Genomic DNA, 14,662 nt, shown 5'->3' with positions numbered 1-14,662 from the left:
CATGAAGGTTGTTGATCAGGCTTCAGAGCGAGCCAGATGAACCACTTAAAATGAAATGAAGGCACAGCACTGTGTGCCTGGGCCTTTGGTGTACATGTAGAAACTACTGTCTCCCTGCACCACCAAAAAGACATTTATCTATGCTCTTACCGAGATAAAGATGTAAAGCAAATGGTTTCTTTTCTTTCTGTAAGCCTTGAGTTGACTATGCTCTGCAGTGGCACTGCAGTGTTCCACTGGCCAACCAGCAACAGTTTAACCAGTCAGGATATACAAATAGGGACTAAAGATTTTGTGGAATGACCCCAGGAAGTTATAGTTACCAGGGCTGTTAGAGGTGGTTCCTTCCTCTTCCTTTATAGCAGCACGTCTTGAGCGAGAGCATCACTTCACTAGATAGAAACATGAAACATATATGATGATACAAACATCTCTGTCCAGCTTGGCTGGCGAATTTATTTTGCTTAAATAGTCTTGAAGCACCAAATGACATTTGTGATAATGTCATAGGAGGGAAATCTTTAACTGCCTCCTGGATTTACATGGCATGTGAAAGATGTAATTCTAAAGAGAACGATATTCCACTTATACATCTCCTGTCATCCAAATTAATCCTTCTGTTTTGCTAACTACACAGGAATACCCTTAACCATAAAGCTGCAGTCAGTATTGGAGACTAACAGCTTAAAAGAGGAAATCAGAGTTTCACCCACTTGGCAGCCAGTGTCTGAACTACAAGAGGCACAGCACAATTAGCCACAGCTCAGCTTCTAAGCTGGGGGTGTCCTGGGTGTTTGTTGCATGCTGAGTACCTGTATCCTCAGGATCCAGCTTTCACCTTGCCCATGCCTCTAGCAATCCCAGCAAAGATGTCATTTACAGAGTGCACCTAAGTCAACACTGAGAAGTCTGTTAAACTACCAGAGAGTTTCCCAGCACACATAATGGTTCCAGTACAAACCCGGGTCATATCTGCCTCTTGCTCAGCAGCATTGGAATCACTGTTAAAGTGCATCTGCAGCTGTGGAGTCCAGGTTACACCACTTAATTTTAGACACATACGAATTAGATGTCTCATCACTCAAATGCTTTCTCTAGAGGATGTGCAACTCCAGAAGGCATTTCAAGTCTTAGGTCAGTTAAACTGCCCTTTTTAACAACCTCTCCTTCCCCCACATCTAGAGAGAAAGCCAAGGGTGACACAGTCTCCTCAGATAGATCCTTAATGCTCGGTGGCAGGAGTCACTTTTCATTTGATGCACCTAGTTCAGAGAAGCAAAACGGCATTTCTTGGCTAGTGATAAATCAGGAAATACCTGCTTATCTAACCCTAAGAATCAAATCACACCTCTTTGAGGGTTCCTGTCTGGTCAGTCCAGGTACGTTGCCTTCAGCCATCTGCATCCCTGGCCCTGAGGAGCCTGTTCAAGAGGGCTGGAAGCCCTGGCAAAGCCTTGCAAACCAGCTACCATCAGGGAACCAACACCAATATAAGAGAAGGTTTTGCCCCTAGTACCACAGCAGGACTCCACAGGTGCCTGGCCATAAGGCCTACTGAGGCTCTGCAGCAACTGAGCTGAATAAAGTAAGGATGCTGCCAGGACAGCTGAAAAGCAGCAGTAACAGATAAAAATAAAAGGGAAGGGCTAATAGACGAGCGAACCTATTCATGTTTTATTCTTTTACAATAATATAAGAACTTAAAATATTAATTTATGTACATTTAAAAGGCTAAGGATAGAAGATAGAGGCTGCAGGGTGTGACGTCTACAAACCTGAAATAATATATCCATCTAAACCCAATTCATATTTATTAGTGGAATAAATCCTTACAATTCTTTCAGCAAGTCTCATCACAGATTCATAGAATGGTTTGGGTTGGAATAGAATCATAGAAGGGTTAGGGTTGGAAAGGACCTTAAGATCACCGAGTTCCACCCCCCTGCCACAGACAGGGACCCTAGACCATGTGGCCCAAGGCTCTGTCAAGCCAAACAATGTTCCAGGTTCTATGCCAACAAACAGACCTGGAAACTTATGTCAGAGAACACTGTTGTAAGTGTTATTAAAGTGATCTGTATGTATTTCCTTCACTTCTGAGGAAGAAGCCTGCTTCCAAACATTTTATCAAATGCTGCCCTCTAGTGAATAGATGGCTTGCAGAGGAACACGGAGTGCAACGGTTGCATGGTCTAAATGAGAAACTTCACTAAAATAACCAAAGTACCTCCCAGTAGAGACAAAGAAGTCAAATGAGACGTCTGGATCATTAGCAGCAATTCTGACATTGTTATATTATTGCTGGTGGTGTTTCCCACCCCCCCTTACTATTTTATAAGCATCTGAATTCAGTGTATTTAGCCACTAGAATGTATTCTGTACCCTCCACATCTCCAGCATCTTTCCATACTGTAAACCTCCATCAGACATTCATATTTTGTATGCTCTAGTTTTAATGACACGTTTCACTACCAGACTCTCCATCATCATAAAGGTAGCCTGTTTGGAATTACATTACATTAGCCTGCAGGATAACAAGAGTTCAATAGCATTGTATAGATACCTATAAGGGAATAAAAGAGCAGTGAAAAATGCCTACCACTATTCTTTCTCCTTTCTCATGAATGGGATATTTCCCATGCTTCACTTGCTTACATAAAACTTGAGCTTCTGCTTCTCACCATTTGATGAAAGAACTGCTTTGGCAGAGCCAGAAAAAAGCATAGAAGTTCTCATAAACCCCAGGTATAATTAAAAAAGCCAACACAAACTAAGCCTCTCCAGCTCCCATAATAGCATGCATTTAATAGATTCCAACCTGTTAATGTTTACACTAGCTCAATATTTTAATAGTATTGGTTTTATTTCTCCATCAAGTAGCAATTTCACCCATTAAGGTAGAATTAGTTGCCTTCTAGTTTATGAGTAGCATTTAAGTAGAGGGGTTTGTTTTTCATGGGATAATTTCCTTGTAAGTGCACGCTGGTAATACACTGTAACGCTCAGCTTTGCTCCTTTTGCATATTGCATATGCTAAACAAGTTCTTTCAGCAATAAAAGAATAACCCATCACTTATCACTGCAGTCCAAAAGGCTCTGTGTAATGGGGTCATAAGGAAACAGTTCTTCAAGGCTGTGCCCCCCAGTATTTTCTTGAAAAACACAAGATTTTTGTGTTTGATGAAAGAAAGATATAGGAAATAAAACATATAACATTACAGATTTCTCTTAGTCACTATATCAAAGAGGTATTCTGCCCACTTCAGCAGGGAGGCAGTCATCTGAGTAAGTTTGAAGCCTCATCCTTCAATCTATCTTCGCAACATACCGATTCAGAAGATGGGAGATATCAGCATTGGAACTAGATGATCTGTAAGGTCCCTTCTAACCCAAACCATTCTACGATTCTATGATCAGCATTCTGTGCATGGGAAACAGCCAGATCCTGACAGCTGCTGAGATTTACTATTTTTCTTTTTAGAGTTCCACATTACCAAGGAGATTTTCTCTGCAAAGGAAAACAATGCCAAAGAATGGCAAGACTTCAGAAGAGCTGGCAAGTCTAAGAGCATCCAGTTCTGGGAGGTTACCCTCATATAGCTTTGAGAAGCCTGGCTTTTAGAAGATGTTTGGCACTTACCTCTTAAAAGTCTCCTTTCAAGCTTCTCAAACGGAACGCTACACAACAGAGATGTATGGTGCCAAGGCACGTCTTTGAAACTGCTGGTCTGACTCCTTTGGTTTTATCTTTATACCTACAGCTGAAAAAGCCAGAAATGGTAAAAAAAAACAGCCCAAAAAAGAAACAAACTAGAAGAGAGTGAGAAGATAATATTTGGTTCAGAAGATAATATGGTTCAGATTCATTCAGGGAAAACATAAATCACTACCACTTAAGTTATCTTCTAGGTGCATCAAAATCAGGGCTTTATATCACACAAATAGCTGTTGAAGGTGCTGTGCAGAAACACTGCACTGACAGTGACTGCTCATTCATAACCTGCAAGGGCCATCCAGTCCTTAGACCTCTGATGTGACTCCATTGAGGGAATTCTTCGTGGGAGTATGTAGGAACACAGGTACATGACTGGAATTAAAGCCAGCAGGAGAAAAAGAAGAAAAAACAGACCAAAATACTAACCAAATACAGAAAATGTCAATAATCTATTTTATGTTTCTCCAAGAGTACAAAGCAAATGCGGGAATCAGTTTCAGTTTTGACAGAAGATTGCATTTGCCTTCCTTTCATCTTGCCTTCTGGGCAAAAAGACAGTTTTCAATAACGCTCCTTCCCCAAAATGACAGTTTAATCCCTCATAGTCATATACACATTCCCAGTGAATGTGTATATGACCAGGATTCCAGGGATAAAGATGGCTGGTTGGATCATTACCTCTGCTTGCTAGAGACCTAGTACTGGCAGAGAGAGTGAGGAAAACACTGGTCCATTGCTCCCCAAACACCCACCAAAAGGAATCCACAGATTGCACTGTAGACTTAAACAGGCATCATTATGGCATATGAAGATTAATGAACTCCATAATTTGTTTGATGTGGAAAGTACTGGCATCCTGCACAACAAAGCAAATCTGAACAAACAGGCCTTGGCTCTTGCAGAAAGACTCTCAGTGCTATGGGATGGGATGCAGGCAGCCCTGGCTGCATGCTATCCACCTTAGCAGCGGGGTACAATTTGAGCTACACCATATGGAAGGCAACTAATACCTAGTGCCAGTTCTTGTGATTTTGTTCCAAATTACATTAGTTTTACACAAATTCTAGCCTGTGGTTCTCTGTCAATACGTAGGGGTCTTACGGACACTGAACCAGTGCCAAAACAAGCGATGTGCTGGGAATGATTCTGCCCACTTTGTGAAGTACCTCGTTCAAATCTGCCTCCAGCGAGCTACAGCCCCCTACCGCTGTTACCCTTGCTGTGGGACTTACACCTCACTGCTGCCATTCCCCCTACCCATGAAACTTACTGTTGTTAGCTTCACAGCAGGGCCCTGGGCAGAACCATGCACCCAGCTCTGACATCCACCCTCCTCCTAGAGCATGGAGAACTGGAGAGCAAGGGCTCCTCATTCCTCTGCTCTTTGCTGCACGCTTACTGTTTCCTATCTGACCAGTTAAACTCCTAGTTTATGCTGGACTTCTGTGCCTAGCAGGACACCTGCAATTCATTCCATAACATCCACAGAAACTTCTATGGAGTTAGAGAGATTTTTCCTTCCTGAATGGCACCAATTGGAAGTTATGCCACTGCTCACAGAAACACTAGTTAGAGCGCACAGAGGAAGTTCCTGTCCCCCAACCACGCATTCAGGTGCTTTGCATGTTTTGAAGGAGCACATCACAACAGCCCTGGATGCACTTTAACTAACCTGTGTTAATGTCACACCAGCAGCCATAAAGCAAATTGATTTTTCTGAACATCTCCTTGAGGAAGAGTGTCAAATGGAATGTTTCTTCACCTGCACAAAGACAACTTCCATCCTGACAGCTCCGCAGCACCACTCAGATGAGGTTGAGAACTGGCTTCCTCCAAGACCTGCTATGAACCTGAATTGCATACCCCAGACCTTCCAAGTTTTATGTCTTCTCAAGACTCCTTAACTAATCTGTTTATCCCTGTAAATACAGGAGATAAAACTTCCCAATCCACACAAACCTGAAAAAAGAGAAGCCAAATCAGGGGTTAAATGCCATCTCCCAAATATCTGGGCCAGACATCCAAAGTACATAAAAAATTACTTTTTGCATACTATTTCTATGATGCCATTAACTAGGCAAAAAACTTTACCATCGCTCCTCATACATGGTGGATTTGCAGTAATGGCTCATGTAGACAGACACCTCATACAATTCATTGCTGACCTTATGCTTCCACATCTGCTCGCCTGCTGCCTGTTGCCTGCTGTTTACAATGGGAATCCATGCTGCACCTCACAACTGGCAGCATTCTGGCAGACATCCTACATACTTGGCACAGTTTAGAGCTGAGTCCCTCCCATCAGTGAGGGTCATATGCTTTTCTTCATCTTAATTTACACAAGGGATGGATCAGCTCTATTCAGACTTGGCTTTAGGTTGCACAGATGAAATGTATTTATACACATGTGAGTGTTTATAATACACAGCTCTTTAAGTCGTGTAAAAACCCTTCATAAAGTCTTTTTTGCCTACAAAAGGATATCTAAATAATAGTCAGGCAAATAGCTATTTAGGCAAATGCTGAGATGGTAAAATCACTGCTGCGAAACACTGCAGAGTACCCAATCCTCCTTCCCCAAAACTCCACCTGATTTTAGTAGAAGAAACTGACATCTGAAGAGCCACTGCCTGTCCAATATGTTGTCCTGTTAATATTTGCAATTAACCCCCCCTCCCAAAAACTACAAAAAGAGCAATTAAATCTTGCTACAGACTCCTCTTGGCTTTGCTTATTAGTCCCTATTGTTTCCTGAGACCTGTGATGAAAATGGAAGTTTCCAAAGCCAACAGCCATATGTTGACTGTTGTCCTGTTTTTACCAAAGGCAAATACAGATTTGTTTGAAATTTCCTTAAAATACTGCTCCCAGGTTAAGACCTTGTATGCCAAGTTGCAGCCCAGAGCGAATTCTTCTGGCCAAGCTCTAAACCCTTGAAAATAGGAAACTAATACTGCAAGGATTTAAAATAATAGAAAATGTTTCACATAATATAAATCTATAAGCAGAGTATTATATTTAAGTCTTAATATCTACATAGTTGGATTATCGTCTATCTTGACAATCATACTAAGTAATCTTGCCTCCTTTCCCCTTCCTTTGATTCAGTGTTTCATTCTTATGCATTAACAATGCTCTGGGCCATAAAATACTGTATTAATATTAGTTTGTCACAGTAGACTAAATTTAGAACAACTCATTAATATGGGAGAGTAAAAGGCATTCTGCCAGGAGTGTGAGTGACTCTATAAGCTCTTAAGGCTATAAGTTATGCAGATATGCCACTTGAACTAGAGAGCTAGCAATTCTTTTTTTTACTAATAAGAGATTCTGTTCGTTGAAGCCGATTCTATTTCTAATTAAGAAATGTGGAAAAAGGCAATTTTACCATTGGATGTCTCTCTGATGTGTAGCTGGAATAAGCCATACACCATCTTTCTCTGCTTTCCGGCTGGGCAAGATTAGTGGCACATGCACAGAATGAATTTTCCCCTGCAGCATACAGGAAAAAACAACCCAACTCCACCAGCCTATTTTCTCTGGTACATTCGTAACCTGGGTATCCAGAAGAAAGCCCAGCAATCAGAGCTCTTTCAAAACAAGCCTCGTAATGGTTAGAATTGCCCCAGTGAAGAAAGTTTGCCTTTTTCATCAATTCCAGCTTTCATTCGTACAGTTTCATGCCAGTAATGTCTGCTCAAAGGTTGTCAAATATTAATTTTTTTAAATTTAGTCCCTTGCTAAGCTACAAATATTCATGTTTAACACCAAGTAGCAGTTCAGGGGCTGACAACAGTATGTACCTTTTGAATGATGCATAGAAAGCAGCAGTTAGCACAAAGACAAAGCCACCAGATTGGTCTCAGGGAAACCCAGTGCCTGAATTTTTCATGATTCCTCTAGCACTTAAAGAATAAGAAACTGGCTACTACTGTTGGGAGATGAGCATTGTGAAGGTCAGAGCCCAAAAACATGCAAGTGAATCAGGTTTTGCCTGGGGAAAGTGAAAAGGGATTTAAGCTGCTTAAGAGAGTTAGATAGATTTTTTTTAATGTATTTTACAAACACTGTAGTAGCTAAACAATAGCTATAAAAATGAGGAGAGAATCACATCCACCTCCTATGCATTGCCTGTAAGTGTCAAAAGGCAGAGAAAAGACATTTTCTTTATGTCTGAAGGCTTAAAACTTCCAGAGATCATCCTTTTTCCTATAGACTTCCCATTATCCTTCTTTTACCTTTTAAGAACTGCAGCTACTTCAGAAGAAAACTGATAAATGGGAAGTGTAAAACCAATCCAGTAATTTCTCTATGCTTACAAAACTGCAACCGCAGCAAAGTGATGTCTTAATTACTCCACAGCCCACTGGCTTGTGTACGTGTTTATTTTCCACAGCAGACAAACTTTACTTGATCTCATAATTATTTCTAGAAAGTATAAATCAATTCCAGGGGGCAAAGGGGGGGAGAAAAAGAACAGAAACTGCTTGGAAAAAAAACATTACAGTGTTTAAGCAACTGATGGCTTCACCTGTCATCATCTAGTTAAGCTCTTAATGAGTTATTTTCTATTCTTGGTCACATCTGATTTCTCTTTTCTGTACTATAAGTCCCTTTGAACAGCTGGGAGTTACAGCATCCTTTGATCACGGTATTCTGCATTTTCAGTCAAAACGAGGACAATTTTTGTCCTTACTTGGGCTATTTTTACAAGTCTATTTTCTTCCAGCGTGTTTTTGGGCATCACTTTGCAGGCGTATGGAGGAAGAAGAACAATTAATGTATACGTTTTTACCTAAATGTTTATAAATTTAGTAAAGGGAGAAAGCTTTGCCACGAGAAAGCTCAGCTCTTTTGAAGGCAGTTTTCTAATGATGACCCTTGGCATGCTAGCCCACATGGGATTCCTCGGAGAAGAGTCTGATGAAAATTAGTCTATTCTCATTTCAAACAGAATTTTGCTGAAGTCCTGATCAGAGCATCAGCATGGAGTCCAGGGAGACAACACACGCTACTTGATTCACTCCGCAGCCTCCCTCTCCTGGTAATTGTTGCAGGAACACATAGTGACAAGACCATAGGATGTGAGGGGTCTGGATGTACTCAGGCTGTTACTCTCTGTTTAAAGATTTAAACCATCAGGGTATGATAAGGCTTTTTGATGTTCATTGAACATGGAGCTTGGGTACAGAAGAAGGGGAAAGGGCTTCACCGGAAGGCAATCATCTTTCAGAGCCACAGTAAGACTGAGAGAGGTGGGAAAATCTCAGTCTCAGCATAGACATGGAACAAAGGGAGATGAAAGGGCTAGGGTGAAGACGGGGCCAGATCTGGCTGTGAGGCAGAACTTGCACTAAAAGATAGTTCGATGCCTTAAAAAAGCAGAAAAAAACATTTAGTGTTCTGGCTCCATTAACATACACTTTTGGCTACGATTTAACTATTCTGCACATTTTTTACGGTTTATGTTGACACTAGGTTTAAACAATGCCTCTGGCTTGTTTTGAAATTATTTAATGAATGTACTTTGTCAGATGAACATCATTTCCTAATTATACAGAAAATATTAAATGATGAGCTACTTTAAAGAGTGGATACAATCATTTCTTTCCTAAGGGACAAACGGAAAACAGGCTGGTGCCATACGTTGCTGTATAATATGTATGATGTTGGGGGAGGTGGTGGCAGAAACAAACGTTTCCCTTGTCTTGACAAAGCAGGATCTATGGCCAGGCACCTAAAGACGAACACGAAGAGATATCACCATCAGCAGGTAAGGCTGATAACGCCACCGCTTCATCACCCAGAAGGGAATAACTATTTCCAAGGATAATTAAGGGCCTAATCCTGCACCATGAATGGTGATGAGGACTTTTGACTCTCATTAGCTTTAAAGGGAGATGAGAGGAATCAGTGGGTCACAGGATCAGGCTCTAAAATGAAAGAGAGATTTGAAGGGGTCGTCTGCACAATTTCGTACACTAGGAGGAGGAGAAACACAGTTTGATCTGAGCATCCCTTCTATGCTCTGGGAGTTTCACAGCACCTCCACTGCACAGCACTGTAATTTTGTAGGTCCAATAGGCATTTGCCAGCATTAGCTGCTCTGAAATAAGAGAGAAGGTAAAGGATTCACACAGAAAGCTGAGTGTTAAGCTGATCAAAGTTAGAGATACAGGGATTTATACACACCTTTCCAGCAAAGAAACGCTATCGGCTTTTTTATACTAATCTCAGTGGGCCAAATTTATCCTGATGTAACTCAAAGCACATCAGAAGAATTACTGCAGAGATAAAGTGGACCCAGTCTCCCTGTGATGTTATTTATAATCTGTATGTTTTGCTCTATAATAGCATATACAGTTAGAGGGTTGCCTGACTGCAGTCACTTACAAGGGTGCAAAAGTCTACTGACTTCAGCAAAGTTAATTCTGAGTTTGATGAAGGAGATTCACATCAAAGCAGTAACAAAGGCTATTCCTAAAAATCATTCCTATATGTTCACTGATGTTCTTAACTTAGCATTAAGAGCTGTATTAATACTCACATTAGGCTGTACATTCTCCTTAAAATCTGAAGGCTGACTCCCTTTTTCTAACAGCTAAATGCCTTACATGCATCTGTTGTGAAACAACTCAGTCCTGCAGGGTGTACTGTGAACAGTCTGCCTCTGTGACAGTGCTTAACACATATGCTTGGAATCCAAGGTTGGCTTTTAAATCTAAGGTTGGCATTTTCAGAAGCACTTAAGAGACTTAAGCATGTAAGTCCCACTGGAAGTCAATGAGACTTGTCTTCCTAAATCAGTCAGGTTTTCTGAACATTAGATCCTATTGCGTTTCAGTGAGAGGTGGCTGCCTCCCAGCTAAGGCTTTTAAAAGATCTAGCCAACAAAACAACACTGCCACAAAATCAGCACAAACAAGAGACACAAGTTGTGTAAATGGAGTCTTTCCGTGATCAGCCTACTTAGAAAACTGTGAGATCTCTAAAAAGCCATTCCTCTCTATCCAGGACCCTCTCTAGATTTCACATGAGGACAGGGATACTCCTCTTAACGCACAGATGCCCAGATAACCCCGGCTTTACCAGCCACTGTTTTGGCCAATTTCCATTCAGAAAGAAAGGGGACTTGCTTTACTGCCGCTATCTACAGGCGTATGTCCAAACTTGTGATCACCTTCTATGATTTGGTATGGACATTTTGCTTCACTCCTAGAGAAAGGATGTATATTCATCTTCTGTCATTTTTCTGAAGAGCATGAATTGAACAGGAAACCTAAGTACCTTGCAAGAAGCTACAGATAAGACCAGAAGATGCTGCTATGCCATTCAAATCTCTGTAGGCATATCTGATGTGGTGTTTACATACTAGCAGTTGCAGGAAACAGAAGCTGAAGAACAGTTTTGGAGGGAGGGTTGTTTGTTTGATCTTGTTTTGTTTTGTTGTTTGGGGGGTTTTTTTAATGGAAAATATATTCCCTTCCCTTCATTCCCTTTAGTTGCTGCCACACAACATATTCATCCACAGCCATCAAAGAAATGAAGCACGGAGCAGTAGCTCATCCAACCCCCTGTGGCTTCAGCTGACAGTTTAGAAGCTGGGACCCAAAATGCAGTCCTAGCCCATGGCTATCCTGGTTTTGCCACACAGTGCTCCTTCCTCACACAAGTTAATGTAAGAAATGACAACCAGCAGCACTGAAAAGGGCCAAAGTTCGCGTGATTCATTGCAGCCTCCACAGGTACAAAATACATAGGAACCAGCAAAGCCACAGTGGGATTGACAACTTCAGCCCGTGGCTGGAGGAAGCAAGTTTTGGAAACACAAATTTAACCTGATTTCTTGTGACAAAGTCAATTGTGGAATAAGTGCTAGAATAAACACACACTGCAACGAAACAAGCATTGCACCAGTTGCTTTTATGTTATTGTACTTCTGGGTGCTCTCACAAAAACTTTCCCCTGAAAATCAATAAAGCAGATTGTGCCCAGCAGTCACCCATTACAGAATTAAATCCATATGCCAACAGAAAACAATGAAGAAAACAAAACTAACAAGGGATCCATTTGGCTTTGTTTGACTTTGCCTGCCAGAGAATGAGAATGCAAGGCTGGGTGTAATTTAATGCAAACCTTGGCCTATCCTGGTCATGCATATGAGTGACCCTCAGTGCAAGACCATCAATTTTCTATTAAAGATCAGAGAGTTGACATATCAAAGTCAACATCTAGCTGAATAACTGCAGTAACTTGATAATAATTCTTTTGTGGATTTCAGAGTGGCTTTTCGGTAAAGTATCAGAAAGGTAGCAGTTTGCAATCCTGACCCAACAAGATCTGAATATGAAATAAAGGATTTGAGCTTGATCTCCCCATGATGTGAGGATGAATGTTCTGGTAAATGTTAACTTAGTGCTCTGAATAGCTCAGTAATAGATGGGTTTAGGCGGTAATAGGTTTAAAATGTCAACTTATTGAATAATAATTTCATGTTGTACAAATACGACGTGTAAGAAGGGATTTGTTTTGCAAATTTTGAAATAAATGAATGGATTTGTGATGTCCTTCACTGTGCTGGTCAGAATGTTACACAAGAACAGAAATTAGTTTTGCTTCAATTATATCCCTCATTGTTTGACTGCATTATTCTGAGTATGTGGCATAACTCACAAGTCTTGTTTACCCCTCATCCTTACGTAGCCCGATGTATGTTTTGGCCCCCATGACAAAGAATGGTAGCTATTCATTGTGCAAATAAATAATAAGATAGGAACAAAAGAAACCTGAAGAGATTTCCCTTAAAATCTTGCCGCCCAAACTAAGGAGGACAGTGTTAAATCATCATTCCATCACTGACATCCCAACAATTCCTACTGAAGTCTTACAGAAGTGAGCTCCAACACAACCATCAGATTCTGAAGCAACGACAAAGCAACGCTGCCTGGCTGCTAACACGTGGATGGGAGCATTCAAGCTGCTCCCTTTCTCACATCATGCTATTTCAGCCCTTGCCTCCTGTCTGGGCACTGATGTTAAGCAACCTGTAGAGCCCTGCTAGCATACTTGGGAAGATGATGCCAAGCAATTGACCATATGGCATTTTGGAACACGAAGGCATTCTAGGGGCCTTTTTATTCTTTTTAATTATGTTTTTGTTAACTTATTCTCAGCTTGCTTCCATCCAAACCTTGCACTCAACTGTCATCTAGGTACACTTTCACACTTACGTAAGTGAGTCTCATTTTAGCTTACATCAGTTTTAACCCACTACACTTCAATTGATACCAACTCACCCGTGGTCGAATCCTAGCAGGTTTGTTTTTCTGCCTGACCCTGAAAGCATTAGTTGATCTTTCACTTATTAATCAGAAAACAAAGATAGAAACTGAGCCAGAACTGCTCACAAACTCATTCTTTATGAATTAGGAAGAGATGGGATAATGAGGATGGTTAGCTAAGCTTAGTTTTCCTTCTTCTTCCTCTTGATGATTGCCAATAGCTGCGCGGCTCATTCCCCAGCAAGAACCCATGCAGCTCCAAGCCCCGTTTTCCAGACCTGCTGGAGGACTGGCAGTTGCTCTGCTCAATTATTCCATGGCCTATTTTGCACAAATAGCTTCACGCATTCTGATCTATTTAAATCTCCCAAAGAAGCCCAGGACTTTACATCACTGGGCAAATAACCCTGTCCCAGTTTCAGATAGTGATCCGCATGTCAGACAGTCAAGCAATCAAGGGACCCCTCAGTTAAACATGATGCTGTTCTTTGCTTCTTGACCTCAAATTACTGAGTAGCATGGCCACGAGGTTATATAAATTTCATGGTTTAGCCCACAGTAAGTTGCAATTGTGGGCAAAGTGATTGTATCTAAATTGTCCTAGGCTGAAAGAACCAAGAGCCTAAATTCCTGATGAGCGGTGCTCCAACCACTCTTCTGTGGAAGCAGCAGCTTGAAAGGCAAGACCCTGCTGGGAGACATAAAGGTTGGGAGCATCCAGCCACTTCTATGGGAACTGGCTGTGATACCATAAAACAAAAGGTGATGATTGCTGTATAAGATCAGGCACAAAGAGGAAGGGAGAGGCTGGGCTGTGGAAAGCAATTCTTCCCTCTAATACAAATATCTTAGAGAACAATATAGGGATTACAGGAAATCATAAGCCAAGTAAACTGCTTTTTGGATAAGTATTTTCTGCTTACAAGGCTGCCCCAAGGCAAAAGTTGCTCTTTAAACAGAACCTGATTTTAAGGGCAAATTTACAATTATAATTAGCTGCAAGAAGCAGCTAAACCCAGAGGGCAGGCTGCGTGCAGGTCCTAAGTACAGTTCCTCATGGTCTGGCAGCATCTTCAAGAGCCCCTGCCTTACCTCCTACCCCCAAGTAACACCCTCCAGACAGCTTGTGGGTCCTGCTGAACGGGGGGACTCCTGTGCTTCCAGAAGGAAAAGAGAGGGGAGCTGGGGACACTGGCTAGAAACAAGTACATACATAAGTGTTCTAAAGCTGATACCCTAGGTGACTAAGCTGTTGAAGAAACCAGCAGCACAGAGTAACTCAAAAGGTTACCAGGCTGAACCCCCAACTCTTGCTTCAGCTTTGCCTGAAGTCTTCTTACATCAATTCATATGTATAAGGGGAAAAGAAAGGATGGGGGAACATAACCAAAACCCCAAACAATAACATACAAAAAAAGCAGCCCCAAGAGACTCATGGAGGGGTCAATTCTGAGAAGACAACACAATTTCAGGCCAAGATGTGCCAAGCTGCACTTACATGACCTTGCAGAGAACAACAAGATGATACAGGAGCCCAATAAGTATCTTCACCACAAACCAAAGAGTGGAAAGAAGCTTGAATAATTAGTGCCATCGGCACTAGGAACTTCAGCACCAGAACAACTTCAGGGAGATACAGTTGTTCCAGTAAGCAGGACTTTTACTC

This window comes from Strigops habroptila, chromosome 8 (assembly GCF_004027225.2).
Source record: "Strigops habroptila isolate Jane chromosome 8, bStrHab1.2.pri, whole genome shotgun sequence".
Classification (NCBI taxonomy): domain Eukaryota; kingdom Metazoa; phylum Chordata; class Aves; order Psittaciformes; family Psittacidae; genus Strigops; species Strigops habroptila.
This window is presented reverse-complemented; position numbering follows the sequence as displayed.